This window comes from Dipodomys ordii, unplaced genomic scaffold (assembly GCF_000151885.1).
Source record: "Dipodomys ordii isolate 6190 unplaced genomic scaffold, Dord_2.0 Scaffold9, whole genome shotgun sequence".
Lineage (NCBI taxonomy): Eukaryota > Metazoa > Chordata > Mammalia > Rodentia > Heteromyidae > Dipodomys > Dipodomys ordii.
Genome location: NW_012267225.1, coordinates 21,127,446 through 21,144,805, shown reverse-complemented (window position 1 = coordinate 21,144,805; position 17,360 = coordinate 21,127,446). Strand labels below are relative to the sequence as shown.

General features: G+C 39.9%; 1 protein-coding gene across 2 annotated transcripts in view; it reads right to left on the bottom strand.

The window, feature by feature from the left end:
- Positions 1–17,360, bottom strand: part of Lyn (LYN proto-oncogene, Src family tyrosine kinase) — a 152,939-nt gene that overhangs the window by 74,335 nt on the left and 61,244 nt on the right. The window lies entirely within an intron of this gene.

Here is a 17,360-nt window from a genome sequence, read left to right as displayed (position 1 = left end):
TGTATATAAAATGAAATATCATATAAAATAACATATATATATATAAAGAGTAGGAGGGGCTTCAGTGGTAGAGTGCTTGCCTAGCAATATAAGGCTCTGACTTCAAACACCAGTACCACTACCACAAAGAAGGAGGAGGAGGAGGAGGAGGAAGAGGAGGAACAGGAGGAGAAAGAAAAAGGAGAAGTGGCTAATAGGATGGCTAGAAACTACAACTGGAGAAGACACAAGTTGGGTGCAATACTGACAACGAAATTTTATTTTTCAACCTTAAAACAAGTGACAGATTGTATCTGCAGTGTACAAGGTAAAGGGAAGGGGCTTTGTGGCTTCATGGAAAGGTATGGTTAAGAGCTGAGCTGGGGTGGGGACAGGGGGATTCCCAGACATGGCCTAACTGAATGGCCTGGGACCTATGAAAATACGATGCTGGCCTTCTAGAAATGAGGAAATGAAAAGAGACACAGATGTGGGAGAAAATATGTCTTTAATAAAATCCAGATAATTAAATCATTTAGGCTTCCCAGGAAGATATTTGAGCTAGGAAACCGGGAGAAGTGGTAGAACCCAGCCACAAGCTGGGACTGCAGACAGCACTGAGAGGCAGAGCCCTTGTGTGGTGGAGCCTTTATTGACTAGTTGACACCACTCTGCAGCTAAATGGTAAACTCTTCCATTTCTTCATCCAGTTCATTATGAAATGGACAGAGCACTCTGAAGACTAAACAGATGCTGAAAATTTGTATTGTTACACTCCTCCTAAGGTATGACCTCATAGTTGAACTTATAGTTGAAAAACAAAACAAAACAAAAATCTGTACTGATCCCTATTAGAAGGTCTTCTAGGAAATTCTTTGGGGTTCCATGAAGACATGGTATACTCCATGTAATCTGTGAAAGTCTAGAGCCCTGACAAATTTGAGGCACAGTTCTAGAACTTTAGAGGACAGAAAGATGACTTTCAGTTTGGGAGAGAAGTATCATGAATCAGGCCGTACCTCATGGGGGAAGAGTGGTGTTTTCAAAGAAACCCCCAGGACTTTGTCTTCCTGTCTAGCTCCTACTCATCCAGCTTTGCACACAGTCTTACACTCCTACAGATTTCCAGTGGGTCTTGTGGACTTGTTTATCATTTCACTAGCTTAGCCAGCCACACCTCTTTCTGAAACCAGTGAGCTCTAGTTCCCAAAATAAAGGGGAAGCAAGTACTTCTTTCATTCAAAACAGCCCATCTCCCCTGCCCTGCCCCCAACTGAAGTTTCTCAAGTCGAGATGAATTTTTAAATAAGTAAGCCAGTTCTATTTTCCTACCACACTCTTTGCAGGGCCTCTCCACAATCTGTGACTAACTGCTCAGTCTCAAAATGGTGCTTATAAAATTAAGATAAATAGGGTAAGAGGAAAGCCCTGTGAGCTGAGACTCCTGAGCACAGAGTAAGCTCCAGGGAGAGGAGTCCTGGGTGGGTCTCCCGGACCCATGAACCCTAGTGGCTCATGCCTATCATCCTCTAGCTACTCACCAGACTGAGATCTGAGAAACATGGTTCAAAGCCAATTACCTCTAATTCACCAGCAAAAAGCTGGAAGAGGAGGTGACCTGGCCCTTCAGAATTTGGCCGAATCCTTTCCCACCCAGGACAGATGGAAGCCCAGATTAACCGGGTCACCATCTAACCCCATGAACAAAGGGAGCCCCTCCCCCACCATCAATCCCCTTCCTGGTGCCCCTCCTCCTCCTGGGGTAGAACCAGGGCCTTCATCTTGCTAGTCAAATGTTCTGCCACTGAGCTACACCCAGTCCTTTAGCCTCTTGTAATATGGAACATTTGTTGTTAAGAGTAAATTAGACTTTGCTAGAAAACCATGCAGACATCCAGGTACAAAGAACCAAGAAAAGGTTTATTGCCAGTAAGGGGACTGGCAAGACCCCTTCTCACAAGAGAGAAGTACAAGCTATTGTCTGAGGTGATCTATATAACCTAGGAGGTTTAGGAGGGGCTAGGAGGCAGAGACCCTGGTGTGGATAGGAGGACCAGAGTCTTAATCATGGTGGACTAGGATTTATGGCTGCTGCCCAAGTAGTAGATAAGGAGTCTTGCAGCTGCCCAGACCTGAAGGTCACTCTAAGGGGCTCTTGCTGCCTTATATAGTGGTAGCTGCCCCAGAGGAGTGCCATTTCAAGGCAAAGAGGGGTTGGAGGCTGATTATTTACTGCCTTTACTAAATGGGCCTAGTGTTACCTGGGAAAGGAGCATGCTAAGCTATGGGAAGGAGTTCACTGGACTAACATTTGTGTCCCTCTCTCCTCTAGTGGAAGCACGCAGACTAGTCATCTTCAGAATATGGCACATTCTGGATGAGCAAATTCTGTCTGAATTCACTCCTCTCTTCTGTATTTCCTATAGACTGGAACTCTCCACACATAGACTCAACACAGCCTGAGGTCAGATTCATTCACCCTCTCCTTCCATTTCCTCCCACACCTTTCAGTAACAGGAGTCCTGCTGAGCCTGCTGCCAGCCTAGTGCCCACAGCCCCAGCTACTGATCATTATTTCTTTTAGTAAATAGGCTTTGAGCAAGCCCTGGGAGCAAGCTGCAGGTATTGGCGCTGTGGGGAATCAGAGGGGTAACTGGCTACTCACCTCTATTCTGGCTGGCGAAGTTGACCTTTAGAAGGACAATAGGTAATTAACTGTAGGTAGGGTAGGGGTAAGACAAGAGTGTGCATCATGTTGGGGTGGTAGTGGGGTGCTCTTTCATCTGAGATGTACAAGATGTGAGAAAGAAGGAGAGAAGGCCAGGAAGGGGAGGAGGGGGTAGAAGACCACAGGGACAATACTTGACTAAATCTTGGGGGATTCCCCCCACTGGTGGGGGGATACAGAACATAAATAGTTGGAGAAACTGGGGAAACCTAAGCTGGCCTAGACCTGATACCCAGAAGCTGAGGTGGGTTTATCAGTATGATCATGGTACCTTGGCAAGGCAGGAGAGCAGCCACCACTTAGGAGAGGCCATGGGCTGTGTGGGAGTAATGTTAAAAGTTTCTGTAACTTTCAACCCTTCAGTCACAATGGGGGAGAGGAGAGAAAGGGACAGGTGTATCTAAATATCTAAAACTTGGTGTGTCTACAGAAAGGCTATATTCTTTCATCATTTTTTTCTGTGCATTTGAACATTTTAAAGCAGAAATGCAAATATTTTAAAAAAAAGTTAATATTATGAAAGGTAGGTGGGAGAAGATAAGAGAATATTATGAACATCTACGAAAAGGCATTGTCATCAAAATGATTAAAAAATGCATGGTAAGGCGATGTGTCTGTGTGTGTGCTGTGCATATGTTGGTGTGTTATGTGCACTGTGATGTGTGTCCATGAGGTGACACGGATACATGAGGTGTGGCGTGAAGGCAGGAGGTGTGATTAGAGACGCTCACTGCCATTCTTGATGGGTATGCCAGGGAAGGCAAGCTTCTTTTTTTTTTTTTTTATCAGGAAGCCATAGAAAGTTATCTAACTGGGAATAGCATATAGAGACCTCTAGTTCTGAGAGAGAACTTTTCAGGAAAGACCCCTGACCCCAACCTCCACAAAAAGGTCCAGAGGAAGCTATAATGCACAAATTAGCAGGTGGATAGGGGCAAAGTGTCACCAAGGACTCCATTCTTGTTTAATCTTTTCCCTTATCACCACACATTTATTTTTAATTTTATTTATTATAAAGATGCTGAACAGAGGGGTTACAGTTACATGAGAAAGGTAATGAGTACATTTCTTGTCAAGCATTATTACCCCCTCTTTTGTTTTTCTCCTACTCTCCCTCCCACCCCCATATCCCCCAAATCACCACATTTTATCATCTGCAGATGATAAAATGAAAGCCAATCCACTGGAAGCACTGGCAGCTGCCTCTGCTTCTCCACCAGGCACAGAGTTCAATTTGGGGCCCTGCAGTTAGATCAGCAAGAAACCTCCTGTGACCAGCAACCAAAGTAAAACATGCAATTCAGCATGCTGGGCAAAGGGCCCAGAGAGGGAGACAATACATTTAACTCCTGATAAGAACTGAGCAAGTATGTGCATATGTCCTAGAGTCTGAGCTACACTGTACATTGCGCTGTACTTTAGTGTTTTTATTAAACAGGATGTGTTGAGCTCTCATCGTTTAATTTTTAAAGATACCTGAGGTACTGTGGTGCCTACCTTACAGAGTTGTAAACTAAGGTTCAGAGAGGTTAAATAACTGGCCCAAAGCCATTTCTGGTGAGTGGTGGGGCTGAGTCTTGCTCACACACCATTTTGGTCTAAAGTCTGAGGCTAAAACAAATCCCACAGCCTGTATTCTTACCATATTCTTAGCTATTCAGCTGTCATCTTAAAACTCGTACTTCATTAATGTGAAACCAAGAGGTTATTTTCATAATCTGCCTCTTTCTCAAAAGGATATGAAATGTTTTACCACAAAAGAGTCAATAATGAGGTTAATAAAATGAAAACAAAAAGTGGAGCCAATGAAAAGAGGAAAAGGTGAATGTGGTTAGACCGTGGGTAATAGATCTGGTATAACAGCATAGGTTTAGGTGTTCCTTGAGTTTTGCCCTGAGTTTACAGTAGGGACCAGAGAACTGAGAGAGTCACCCAGAAGTGTGTTCTCAACGAGAAGTCTAACTTTGCTTATAATGACTTCAGTGCTCTGGATGAGGTTGCTGGCATTCTCTCTCTCTCTCCCTCCTCTCTCTCTCTGTCTCTGTCTCTCTCTCCCTCCCTGTGTGTGTGTGTGTGTGTGTGTGTATGTTGGTCCTGGGGCTAGAACTCAGTGCCTGGGTACTGTCCTGAGCTTTTTTTGCTCAAGGTTTTTTTTGCTCAAGTACTGTACTACTTGAGCCACAGCTCCATTTCTGGCTTTTTTTGGGTGGTTAATTGGAGATCAGAGTCTCAGGGACTTTCCTTCTTGGGCTGGCTTTGAACTGCAATGGTCATATCTCATCCTTCTGAGTAGCTAGGCATTAGTAGCTAGTAGGTATGAAATACCACTGCCCAGCAATGTAGAGACTTTTCTCTACATTGGTTAAAAATAATCATAAAGCTGGATACTGGTGACTCACGCTTGTAATCCTAGCTACTTAGGACCCTAAGAGCTAAGGATCACAGTTCAAAGCCAGCTTGTGCAGGAAAGTCCATGAGACTCTTAGCTGAACTGCTGAGGGACAGTGCCCAGGCCCAGAGTTCAAGCCCATGACCGACAAAAATAAGAATCATCATTGGTTGGAAGTATGGTTATAGTTGGTAGAATGTTAGCCAATGAGGAAAAGCATCAGGTACTGAGTTTGAGTCCCAGTCTTCTTGAAAGAAGAAAAAGAATCCTAGTCACTTAGGATGCTAATATAACTCTGGATGTTCCTGTGCACACTCAGCTGCCTGATCTTCAGAGACTTAGACAGCAGCTCCTTGATCACAAATGACCACGCAGCAAAAGCTATGAAAAATGGGGGCTGCTAACATCTCTTCCCAAGAAAATACCCATTTGGATAGTTAATCCTTATTTAAGGGCTTTAGTATATATATATGTATATACATATATACATGTATATATATATATACACACACATATATGTATGTATATATATATGAAATGTATTTATTGAAAAGATGATGAGCAGGGGGTCACAGTTACATGTTAAGGCAATAAATACATTTGTTTTTAATCAGCTACCCCTATCTCTTTTTCTCCCACTTACCCCTCCCTACCCCCACCAAGTTGTAATGTTCATATCCAACATAGTATCAAGAGAGTATCAATGTTGCTAGTTCATCCACTGTTCTGCTGTTTCTGTGATTTCCTTTCCCTTTCACATATTGATTGTCTATTGTGCAAAATATGAAGTACAAAAAAACTAAGAGAAATGAAGAAAGAGAAAAACAACAATAGAGAAAAAAGAGCAAAGTATATACAGGGCCTAATGAGAACCTTGTTTTCATAAATTGGAGTTCTTGTTAATATATTTTATTATCTGTAGTCCTTTGCACTAAGGACTTGGGTTATTGAGATTCCCTGTTAAAAATACATGTTCTAGTTCTTGCAAATGAGGGAGATCATGTGACCTGCTCTTCTTTGGGTCTGGCTTACTGTTTTAGTATATTTAAAAAAATTGTTTTTTCTGGGCACAGTGGCTTATGCCTGTAATCCTAGAAATTTTGGAGGTGAAGATCAGGTGGATAGCTTGGGCAAAATGTTCACCAGACCTCATCTAAAACAATAAATACATTGCATGTAGTGATGTATATCTGCCATCTCAGCTATGGAGAGAAGTATAAATAGGAGGATCACTGTTCTGGCTAGCTAGGGCAAAAGTACAAGACCCTATTGAAAAATTACAAAAGCAAAATGGGCTAAGACATGGCACAAGCGGTAGAATATCTTCTTAGAAAGCATAAGATCCTCAGTTCAAACCCTAGTAGCTCTCCCCCCCAAAGAAGACTTTACAAACCAAAAAGAGCCCAGAACGATAATAGTCTTTATGATTCCCTTTTAGAGTCATTTGGCCTCTGGTAAGATTTGCAAAAATGTTTACTAATTGTTCACTTGCTTGACAAAGAAGCAACTGTGCACCTTTATTGTGCTTCTGGGGATCTCATTTGCCACAAAGCACAGGGCACCTGGATGTGCATGCAAGTGTCATTCATACTACCAAGAGAAATTACAGTTTAGCAAAAGGACTCCTCCACTGAACTAAGGAAAACTGAAAAGCCTCCCATCCTGTATCTATTCTTCTGTCTCCTACTAAGGGTTTTTAAATTACTTATCACTCAATAGAATTAAGTGAAGTAAGCCAGGCCCAAAGAAACATAGGTCCCATGGCTTCCCTTATTTGCAATAACTAGTATATGTCTAGGACAAGCAGAAAAGGTCAAAAGCTATGTACATATGACCACATAAGATGATGCTAAGCGAAATGAACCCCAAGAAAGGGACACAAAGGTTTTATCTTTCTTGCTGTTGTTTTTAATGTACTTATAAAGTACTATGTAATTTTTTTTGTTTCTTTTGTATGTTCTTCCTCCAGGGTATAACCCCTGTTTTCTCTATATTTGATTTCGGTGCACTGCATCTTGTACATAAATTTTTCTAATTTAGGGAGGGGAAGGGAAATAACAAAATGCTGAAATAAGGATACAGGTTGACCCACAGTAACAATGAGATGTACAAGACGTTATGTTGAAACCGAACTTTACAACTTTGAGGGAAGGAGGGGGGAGGAGTAGGAGAGGTGGGGAGGGAAGGGGTGGTCGGGGAAAAACAAAGGAGGGGGTAACAATGCTTGATAGGAAATGTACTCATTATCTTACTCATGTAACTATAACCCCTCTTTACAGTATTGTTACAATAAAAATATATATATTTTTAAAAAGAAAAAAAATTACCACTCATCTAAGCAGAGTTCAAAGAAACAGAAGTAGGAAACTAGATGCCACTTTCTCCCTGAGGAATCTGACTATTCCAGTCTCTGTTTAATTTGTTCTGCCCTATCAGATTCTATCCTATCCTATCCTAGTCTTAGGAATTTTAGATACGATTCCATTAGTGGTCCATATAATCCTACGTGTTACACTTTTGGGGATTTCTTTTGGTCCTGGGGGCTGAACTCTGGGCCTGGGTGCTGTCTCTCAGCTCTTCAGCTCAAGGCTAGTACTCTACCACTTGAGCCACAGTGCCCCTTCTGGCTTTTTTCTGTTTATGTGGTACTGAGGAATTGAACCCAGGGCCTCATGCATGCGAGGTAAGCACTCTACCACTGAGCCAACTTCCCAGCCCACATGTTAACATTTAAAAACAAAGTCAGTAGGTTCTGACCCCCTGATGACTTAAGTATCATGCCATTATAGATCATTAAAATATTTGTAAAATAAAATATATAGCGGGGCATGGTAGTATGTGTTCATAGTGCCAGCACTTAGGATAATTGCAATTCAAAGCCCACTGGAGCTACATGGTGAGATCCTATCTCAAAATAAATAAGGGACTGTGTTGGCACCATGTTTTATTATTAGGATTCATATATCTTTCACATTTAACAACTACCAAACTGAACCTATTTTTTTTCCTTTGCTGCAATTGAATGTCTTAGTGGTACTGAGTCACCTTAGCAACACATGAGAATTGCTCATCCAAAGGCCTTCTTGAGAGCTCTAAAGTCTGATCTTCTCTCACCTGAAGTTGCAGAATCAGCCGCATCGATTCAAAGCAAACAGCTAGGTGGAAGGAGTGATATATTGCTTAGCATTTCTCAGGCAAGGAAAGTAAAGCTCAGAGACTGAATATCAACCAATAAAAAGCTAGAGGTGTTAGTTTATATTTGTCATCCCAGCTACACTGGAAACATATAGAGGAGGATCACTGTCCTTGTCAGGCTGGGCAAAACATGAGACTTTAAAAAATTAAGAGCATCTGCCTAGAAAGCACAAAGCCTTGAGTTCAAACTCCAATACCACCAATCAATCAATCAATTAAAAAGTTGAGTCCTATGGTACACTAATTTTATTAACACAAAATTAATCTTAAATATTTCCTATTCCCAAAGAGAAACATGGTACATGTGTTCTATTTATGTTTAATTCTAAAATAAATAACAGATTGTATATATTCAATGACTTCCTCTTTACCTATTTTCCTTAAGCCTTTATGATCTGAATGTGACACATTTTAATTTCTCTTAAGCTTGCAGAGTGCTCATGGTTTGAAGTCACTTCTTTGCTACCAGCCACAAGAAAACCCACAGGATACGGAGCTGTTGAGGACACAAATCTCCAAATGGGGCATGTAAACTAACCTGATCCTGAGATATTCCGAAATAATGACGCATGAAAACAGTAAATTATCTGTGCTTATCAAAGCACTGAGTACAGTTGAATGGCCCTCATATACCACAGTCCAGAAAAGAACTGTAAGAGAACTAAAGGAAAAGTGAGGGTGACCTTCTGAAATTGGTAGAGAAACAGGAGAATAAGACAGATGTGTAGTAGGCCACCTTTGAGAGCTCTGAATCATGGACAAATCATTCTTTTCTCTGCATTCTGGTTTCCTCACCATTAAGTAAAATAGTTGGGTTTGGCGTGGCTTTACAATATGCATGCATTACGCTCCTTTAACATGGAAGCCTTCTTAACCCGACATCATCACTTAGAGGAAGAAATTATTTCTAAGAAGCTGGAGGCATGATTCAGCAGTAAAGCACCTGTCTAGCAAGTACAAGACCCCAAGTTTAAATCCCAATATGAACAAAAAATAAAATAATTCCTAAAAGCATGAATGGAGTTATGCAAAGTTCTGCATAAATGGATACCTGTTGTAGGACTGTTTGAAATACTATACAGAAATAAGCTTAAATAAATGAAAAACAGGGCTCAAAATTCACTTCACCAAAGGTCACTTCTCTTAGAGTTTCAATTTATAAGAGGATCAATTGACTAAAATGGGTTATCTTTTAACTATCTGTGGATTTTGTGTAAGTTCATAACAGATAGGATAGTTTTAACAGTGTAAGTTTATAATGGTTTTATTATTTGGAGTTGTTTTCCTAACTAAAGAATATAATAATGATTACCATATAATTGATTTTTAAGGGCTAGGAAGGTGGCTCAGTGGTAGAGCACTTGCCTTGCATGCAAGAGGCCCTGGGTTCGATTCCTCAGCACAACATAAGCAAAAAGAAAAAAGCCGGAAGTGGTGCTGTGGCTCAAGTGGTAGAGAACTAGCCTTGAGCTGAAGAGCTGAGGGACAGCGCCCAGTCCCAGAGTTCAGGGCCCATGACCACACCCAAAAAATGATTTTTAAAGTTTTTGAGATTTCTATGAAGTCACTGAAGAAATGTCCTGTTTTAAAAACTTAAGGATGGCTAGGCTCACACCTGTAATCCTAGTTAGGAAGATGAGATCTAAGGTTCATGGTTCAGAAAAGTCAGAAAAGTCTGGGGTGAGAGACTCTTATTTCCAATTAATCACCAAATAGTGGAAGTAGAGCTGTAGTTCAAGTGGTAGAGTAGTAGCCCTGAGCAAAAAAGCTCAGGGACAGCCATCAGACCAGGGCATATGCGAGCGCGCGCGCACACACACACACACACACATACATTTAAGGAGGCTTGACTCTTCTTAGAACTATATTAACTTTAACTGTTAATATGAGACATAGTTATTATGGTAGTTACTAATTTGCTTAATTTAACCATCTACACTTTTAGGATTTTTATTTATTATATATTAATATTATATATTAATTGTACAGTGGCTTCACTGTGATATTTTCATATATACAAAGAGTGTACTTTGATCAAGTTCACCCCTTTTATATTGCTTAATCTTCTCTCACCCCATGTGAAACAATCTTAGCAGATTTCACTATTCTATCTTCAGATAAATGTGTGCTGTTTTTCAGTCATATATTTACCCTGTCTTCATCTTCCCTTCACCCTCTTCTTTCATTCAACCCCTCCCAATGATCCCCAGCCCCAAACAGTCCCCATTGTATACCAGTGTCCTTTTTTTTTCTTTCTTTCTTTCTTTTTTTTTGTCAGTCGTGGGGCTTGACCTCTGGGCCTGGGCACTGTCCCTCAGCTTTTCAGCTCAAGGTTAGCGCTCTACCACTTGAGCCACAGTGCCACTTCCAGTTTTTTGATGCTTATATGGTGCTGAGGAATCAAACCGAGGGCCTCATGCATGCAAGGCAAACACTCTACCACAGAGCATCCTTCTCAGCCCCACCAATGTCCTTTTATAAAAAAAAAATTCTAGATTCCACATATAAGAGAGAACATGCAAAGTTTGTCATTTATTCATGATCTCAAGTCCCATAAGTTTTCTTGCAAATGACATAATTCAATTCTTTTTATGGCTGAATAGTAATCCATTGTGTGTATACACCATATTTTAAGTAGTGGTGTATCTTGTCTTGTTATCACAGCTTGCCTATTAAAGACAATGCTGCAAGATGCAAGGGTATATCAGTGTTTGTATGTATGTTGATGTACATTCTTTTGGATATATGTCCACTGTATCCTGTGGTGGTTTATTTTTAGGTGTTTGAGGAATCTCCATGCTGATTTCTGTCATGGCTGCTGAATTTACATTGCCGTCAATATTGTATAAAGGTCTCTCCCTTAGCCCCAATCCACTCTCCTCACCAGCACTTGTTGTATGCTTTCTTCATGATTTCTGCTCTGGCTGGGTTGAGATGGAATCTCAGTGTCATTCTGAAGTGAATTTCCTTCATGGCTTCATGTATTTCTTAGCTATTGGTACTTTGTTTGGGAACTATTTGCTCTATTCATTTGCCATCTGGATTGCTACTGGCATTGTTTCTTTCTGTGTTGAAATTTTGGAGCTGTTTATACATTCTAGGTACTAAAGGATATTAAATTCTCATCCAAATCAAAAGATAAGCTTCAATTCTAGGATTTAAAACATAATTCTTTTAAAAAATTATTTTATTTTAGCATCCACCTTTTTTTTTTTTTTGGTCGATCATGGGGCTTAAACTTAGGCACTGAGTGCTGTCCCTGCGCTTTTGCACTGTGTTCTCTCATTTTGAGTTACCATTCTGGTTTTCTGGTGGTTAACTGGCAATAAAAGTCTCATGGACTTTCCTGCTTAGGCTGGCTTTTATACTACAATCCTTAAATCTCAGCCTCTTGAGTAGCTAGGATTACTGCTATGAGCCCCTGGTATCTGATTTTATTTAGTGTCACTTTTAAAAACTACATTTGAAATTCAAGTTTCTATTTCCTTCTGGGATCTATCTACTTGTCTTCCCTTCAGTGTATGGCTCTCTCTCATATCACATGCTGGTGCAAATAGCTGCCAAGTTTACACATCCTAAATGCTCCTTACCCACTAGAACTTAAGCATTTCATATGTGTTGGGAATGTTTTGGCCATTTCCAATATTCTCCTGACAGAACTTCCCAAGTATAAATTTCAACTTGAATTAAAATTTTAGTTTTTTCATTGTAGAAATAAACATCAACATTGACAGGTAGAAGAACATTTAAAAAATGGATAAAGGTGTGTAATAAATAGAAACAGTATCTAAGTAGTTAAAAGGAGCAAGGATTTTGGTAAACTGATTATCTGGTAAATCAGATATCTGATAAATCATCAAATTGATTTTTAGTTCGTTTTTGGGCAATTTCAACCTAGAACATGCTGTCTCAGCACACACAAAGATACCATGTGTCATTAAACTATTTCATGTATGTTTTATTGACATAAAAATATTTACAATACATTTAAGTTGAAAAAATAAAGTGAAAGCAAATTGTAGTGGTTTAAGCCTGTAATCACAGGTACTCAGCAGGCAATCAGAATTAAGTTCTGGGCCAGTTAGGGAGAGTGAAATTAGCACGACACCATGTCAACCAATAAGCCAAGTATGACCAAAAGCTGTCACAGGTAGGAGTATTGAAGCCTGAGCCTGGCCCATGCAAAATTGTGAGACCCCATATAAAAAGTAACTGAAGTATAAAGGGCTGGGAGTGTGCTTCAAACAATAGAGTGCCTGATAAGCACAAACCCTGAGTTCAGATCCCAATACCACCAAAAATACGTTTCTAAGAGAAAACAGTAGTATATGTAGTATGATAGCATTCTTATGATGGGAAAAGGTACAAATGAGTAGAAAAAAAAGTAAACATAACTATGTTATAATGTTGCCTACAATTGATGGGATTATATATATTTTTGTTGTTGTCTTTTCCAGTTTTTAAATTTTCCAACCATATGTGACATAATTTTGAAAGTTCTTAAAGTCCTGTACTTAGTTTCCCTTTTTCTACAAATTTTTGGATGTTTTCTATTTTTTTCAAAAAAAATATATATACACAAATATATACAATGCATTTTATACATATATAACTCTATACAAGTTGTACAGAATGTGTATATAAAATATACTATATAAATTTGTATAACACATATATTAATATATGGCATATATACTATATATGTTATATATTCAATACAAACTACATGTTATACATAATGTATCAGTATATTGTCTTAACACATACAAAAATGGAACTTTTTAAAAACATTTTTAAACCAAAGAAGAGAATTTGAATCCTTGGTGTAAGATCTTTCAAGTCTAAGAATCTGTAAGATTAAAGAAGTTGAAGATACAGCTGGAGCCACAGTTTTGGCTAAGAATCTCAAAGGAGATGAAATGTCAATCAGGAGGGTGTGTGTGTGTGTGTGTGTGTGTGTGTGTGTGTGTGTGTGTGTGTGCTGATCCTGTGTGTGTGTGTGTGTGTGTGTGTGTGTGTGTGTGTGTGCTGATCCTGGCTCTCGAATTCAGGGCCTGGGGTGCTGTCTAACAGCTTTTTCGCTCAAGGCTAACACTCAACCACTTGAGCCACAGCTCCACTTCCAGCTTTTTGGTAGTTAATTGAAGAGTATCATGGACTTTCCTGCCTGGGCTGGCTTAGAACCATCAAATCTCAGATCTCAGCATTCTGAGTATCTGGGATTACAGGTATGAGCTACCAGTGCCAGGCTATCAGGAGGACTTTTACTAGACACAGGAAATGTCTGGGCATGGGGGACATGAGCCTGTTGCTATGGAGGGACTGGACCAGCCGACAACTTAGAAGGGACAGAGGAGCTGAAGCTGGACAAATACCCCAGCAGAAGTCTAGCACCTGGAATGAGCAGAGGTTCAGAGAGAGGGAGAGAGGGAGAGTTGGGGTGGCTGCAGCAAAACAAGTGGGGACCTCATTAGAGGCCAGAGGTCCTGCCAGCAAGACCCTCACAGGGCAGGGTGCTGGTTCCCTGGGTCAATGAGCAGCCAGCAAGCATCCCCTGCAGCTTGGTTCATAGATCGTCTAACCCTCAGTGAGGAGTACAGCAGTGCCTTGCTGTGTTTTGGGGGGAGAGGGTTCATTTTGTTTCTCTTAACAATACAAGGAAAACAAGATGAGCTCATGGAAACTGATGTATGGTAAGAAAAGAAGCATTTAAAGGACCCGAAGGAGAAATTCTGCACCAATAGCCAACCAAGAAGCATTACACAAAACAATTTCATTTCCAGACTGATTTCTATGATCAATAATCCAGCCCCTATATTCAGATATGGAAATATTTATGACTTACTTTAAGAATTGAAGTGCTAGATGCTGATGGTTCACATCTGTAATCCTAACTACTCAGAAGACTGAGATCTGAGGATTGCAGTTCAAAGCCAGCCCAAGCAGAAAAGTGTGTGAGACTTTTATTTCCAAGTGACTATCCAAAAATAGCCAGAAGTGGAGCTGTGACTGAAGTGGTAGAGCATTAACCTTGAGTAAAAGCTCAGGGACAGTGCCCAGGCCCTGAATTCAAGACCCAGGACTGGCACCAAAAGAAAAAAAATTAAAATAGGTTATATAAAGGCATAGAACATAATAGAAATTGCCATCAGTTCAGGAAAAAGCAATTCTCCATCTAACACATAGATTGGCGAACGTTACATCACCATAGATTCCCACACAAGTGAGAGGTGTAGCTGGCAAATCTGAAAACATCTAGCTGTTCCAGAAGCCAGCGCAAAGAAGGAACATGCTCATGAGTGGAAGGAAGTCTGATGTCCACAACAGGGATTTTGAATCTCAGAATTACTAACTTTCAAGACAGAAACTGATGAAGGGTTATTCCATGCAATGTAAGATATTAAGCCACTTCCTTGGCCTCTACTTTCTGCCTCACGGGAAAATCTGGAATTTTATTGTTCACAAAACCATCGAATATTAATATTTTTGTTACATATTGGAACAGACCATTATACTTTCTTGGTTATCAATGAAGGATAGGGTTTTCCATCCAAATACTGACCAGTTCTGATGCTACTTAGATTCTGAACTCTAACAAGATGGGGCATGGTCAAGGTGGTAAGATCATAGACAGTAGATCTATTTATAGAATGTAAGGACCATGTTGTCTAAGCTGGGCACCAGTGACTTATGTCTATAATCTTAGCTACTCAGGAGGCTGAGATCTGAGGATTGTGGTTCAAAGCTAGCCCCAGAAGGAAAGTCCGTGAAACTCTTATCTCCAGTTAACCACCAGAAAACCTGAAATGGAGCTGTGGCTCAGGTGGTAGAGCGCTTGCCTTGAACTCAAGAGCTGAGGGACAACACCCAGGCCCAAAGTTCAAGCCCCATGACTGACAAAAAAAATGCTGTTGTACATACACAAACATGAAGACACATACACAGACCTGCTGCCTGTGGAATGAGTCCTGAAACTATGAAAAAAGTCATCATTATTATCCTGCCCCTGTAAATATGGATGGGTCTCAGGAGACAGAAATGGAAGAAACAGTTAGAAGGAACTATTCTGTCTACTCTTCCTCTCAGGAGCATACCAAGAGCCATAGATATCAAACCAAAATTTTGATTTTATTTTAATTTTATATTTTACTTTGATGTTATTTTTGCTAAAAGTACTTCCCCCCCACACAAAGACTTCCTTTAAAAGATTACTGCAAATGAAATAGAGAGCTCTGAAAAACAACCACATGTGCATAAATGATAACCTGTGAGCAAAGAAGCAAAGCCAATTCTTTGAGTAAGGGAATGGCTTAGTATTACTGCAAGATATAATGCAAGAACAACTGAACATCCACATGCCAAAAGCATAATGAGAAGGAGGAAGATAATATTATAGGCTCATACCTGCATCATTCACCATCACAGGTCTAAATGTAAAATATAAAACTCTAAGAGTCCTAGAAGATAACACAAGAGACATGCTAGTGGACTGTGAGCTTGGTGATGACTATTTAACAGCAAAAGTGCGATCTATAAAAGAAAAAAATGTATACACTGTACTTAACTAAAATGAAAAATTGCTCTGTGAATGATACTATTTAGAAAATAGATTGAAAGAAAATCAACTGGACGCCTAATAATAAATTAGTGTATATATATATATGTGTGTGTGTGTGTGTGTGTGTGTGTGTGTGTGTATGTGTATGTATGTACAAAGAGTTCTTAAAAAGCAATAATGAGAAAATCCAATTTTCAAAAAGTAGGGCAAGGACATCATTTTTAAAATAGGCCAACAGACAACAATGATGACACACAGTAACTAAGCATATGCAAAATATTCTTCCTGCCATCTATTATCAAGGTATTGAAAAGTAAAATAATAATAGGCCTACACACATATCACAATGGCAGCAATCCAGAACTAACAGTAAATGCTGGTGATGATGTAGAGCAACAGGAACTCTCATTCACTGCTTAGGAAGGTATAGACCAGTCCAGCCATGGAGAAGACAGTTTTAAAGTTTCTTACAAAAAATAATATACTCTTACCCTATGATGCAGTAATTGCTTCTTGGTATTTACCCAAAGGAGCTAAAACAAACAAACAAACAAAAACTCTTGCACATGGATGTTTACAGCAATGTCATTTAGTGGGAGCAACTGAGATGTCCTTCAGAAAATGCATGGATAAATAAATGGTGGTTCATCAAGACAATGGTGTATCATTTGGCACTAAAATGAGCTATCAAACTATGGGAAGATATGGAGTAACATTAAAGGCATGTATACTGAGTGGAAGAAGCCACTCCCAAAAGGTCACATATTATATGATTTTGAAAAGGAAAACTACAAAGACTGTAAAAAGGTGAGTGGCTGTTCACGGGTTAGGATGATAAAAGAATGAATAGAAAAAAAACACAATTCTTTTTAGGGTACTGAAATGATTACATGTGCTACTGCCACATTTGTCACCCCATAGACTACACAAGGAATGAGCTAATCATAATATCAACACAAGTATCAACACAAGTTCATCACTGTAACAAATGTACCAGACCAATGCTGGACACTAAGAGGAAAGACGGGCTGCAAAGGGCTGTATGAGGATGCTGTGGTTTCTGTGCCAATTATGTGTAACTGTTCAGCTGTTCTTTAGAAGTCCATTAATGTTTTAAAATGGATTGTGACAGAATAGGTATTGATCTTGAACTACATACTTTTGAATGATACTCCAACAATTTCTCAATTATTAAATGCTAAAATATTTCTGAGGAAAGTTAGACTCATGTACATAATGTGCCATTAATGCCCAACAGTCTTTACAATTACTAAGTGCAGACTGTTCCTGTTCTGGCTTAACAATCATCATTTGAAATGCAACAGAGACTGGAGAATTGCTAAAGTCCAGGAGTTCTAGGTCAGCCTGAACAATATAGGTTCTCTCTCCTAAAGAGGAGTGGGAGTAGGGAGGATGAGAAGGGGAAGGGAGGAGAAACAGGAGAGAAGAGCAGAGGGGAGAGAAGGAAAGGGGAAAAATGAAAAGGGAAAGGACAAAGGGAAGGGGAGGGG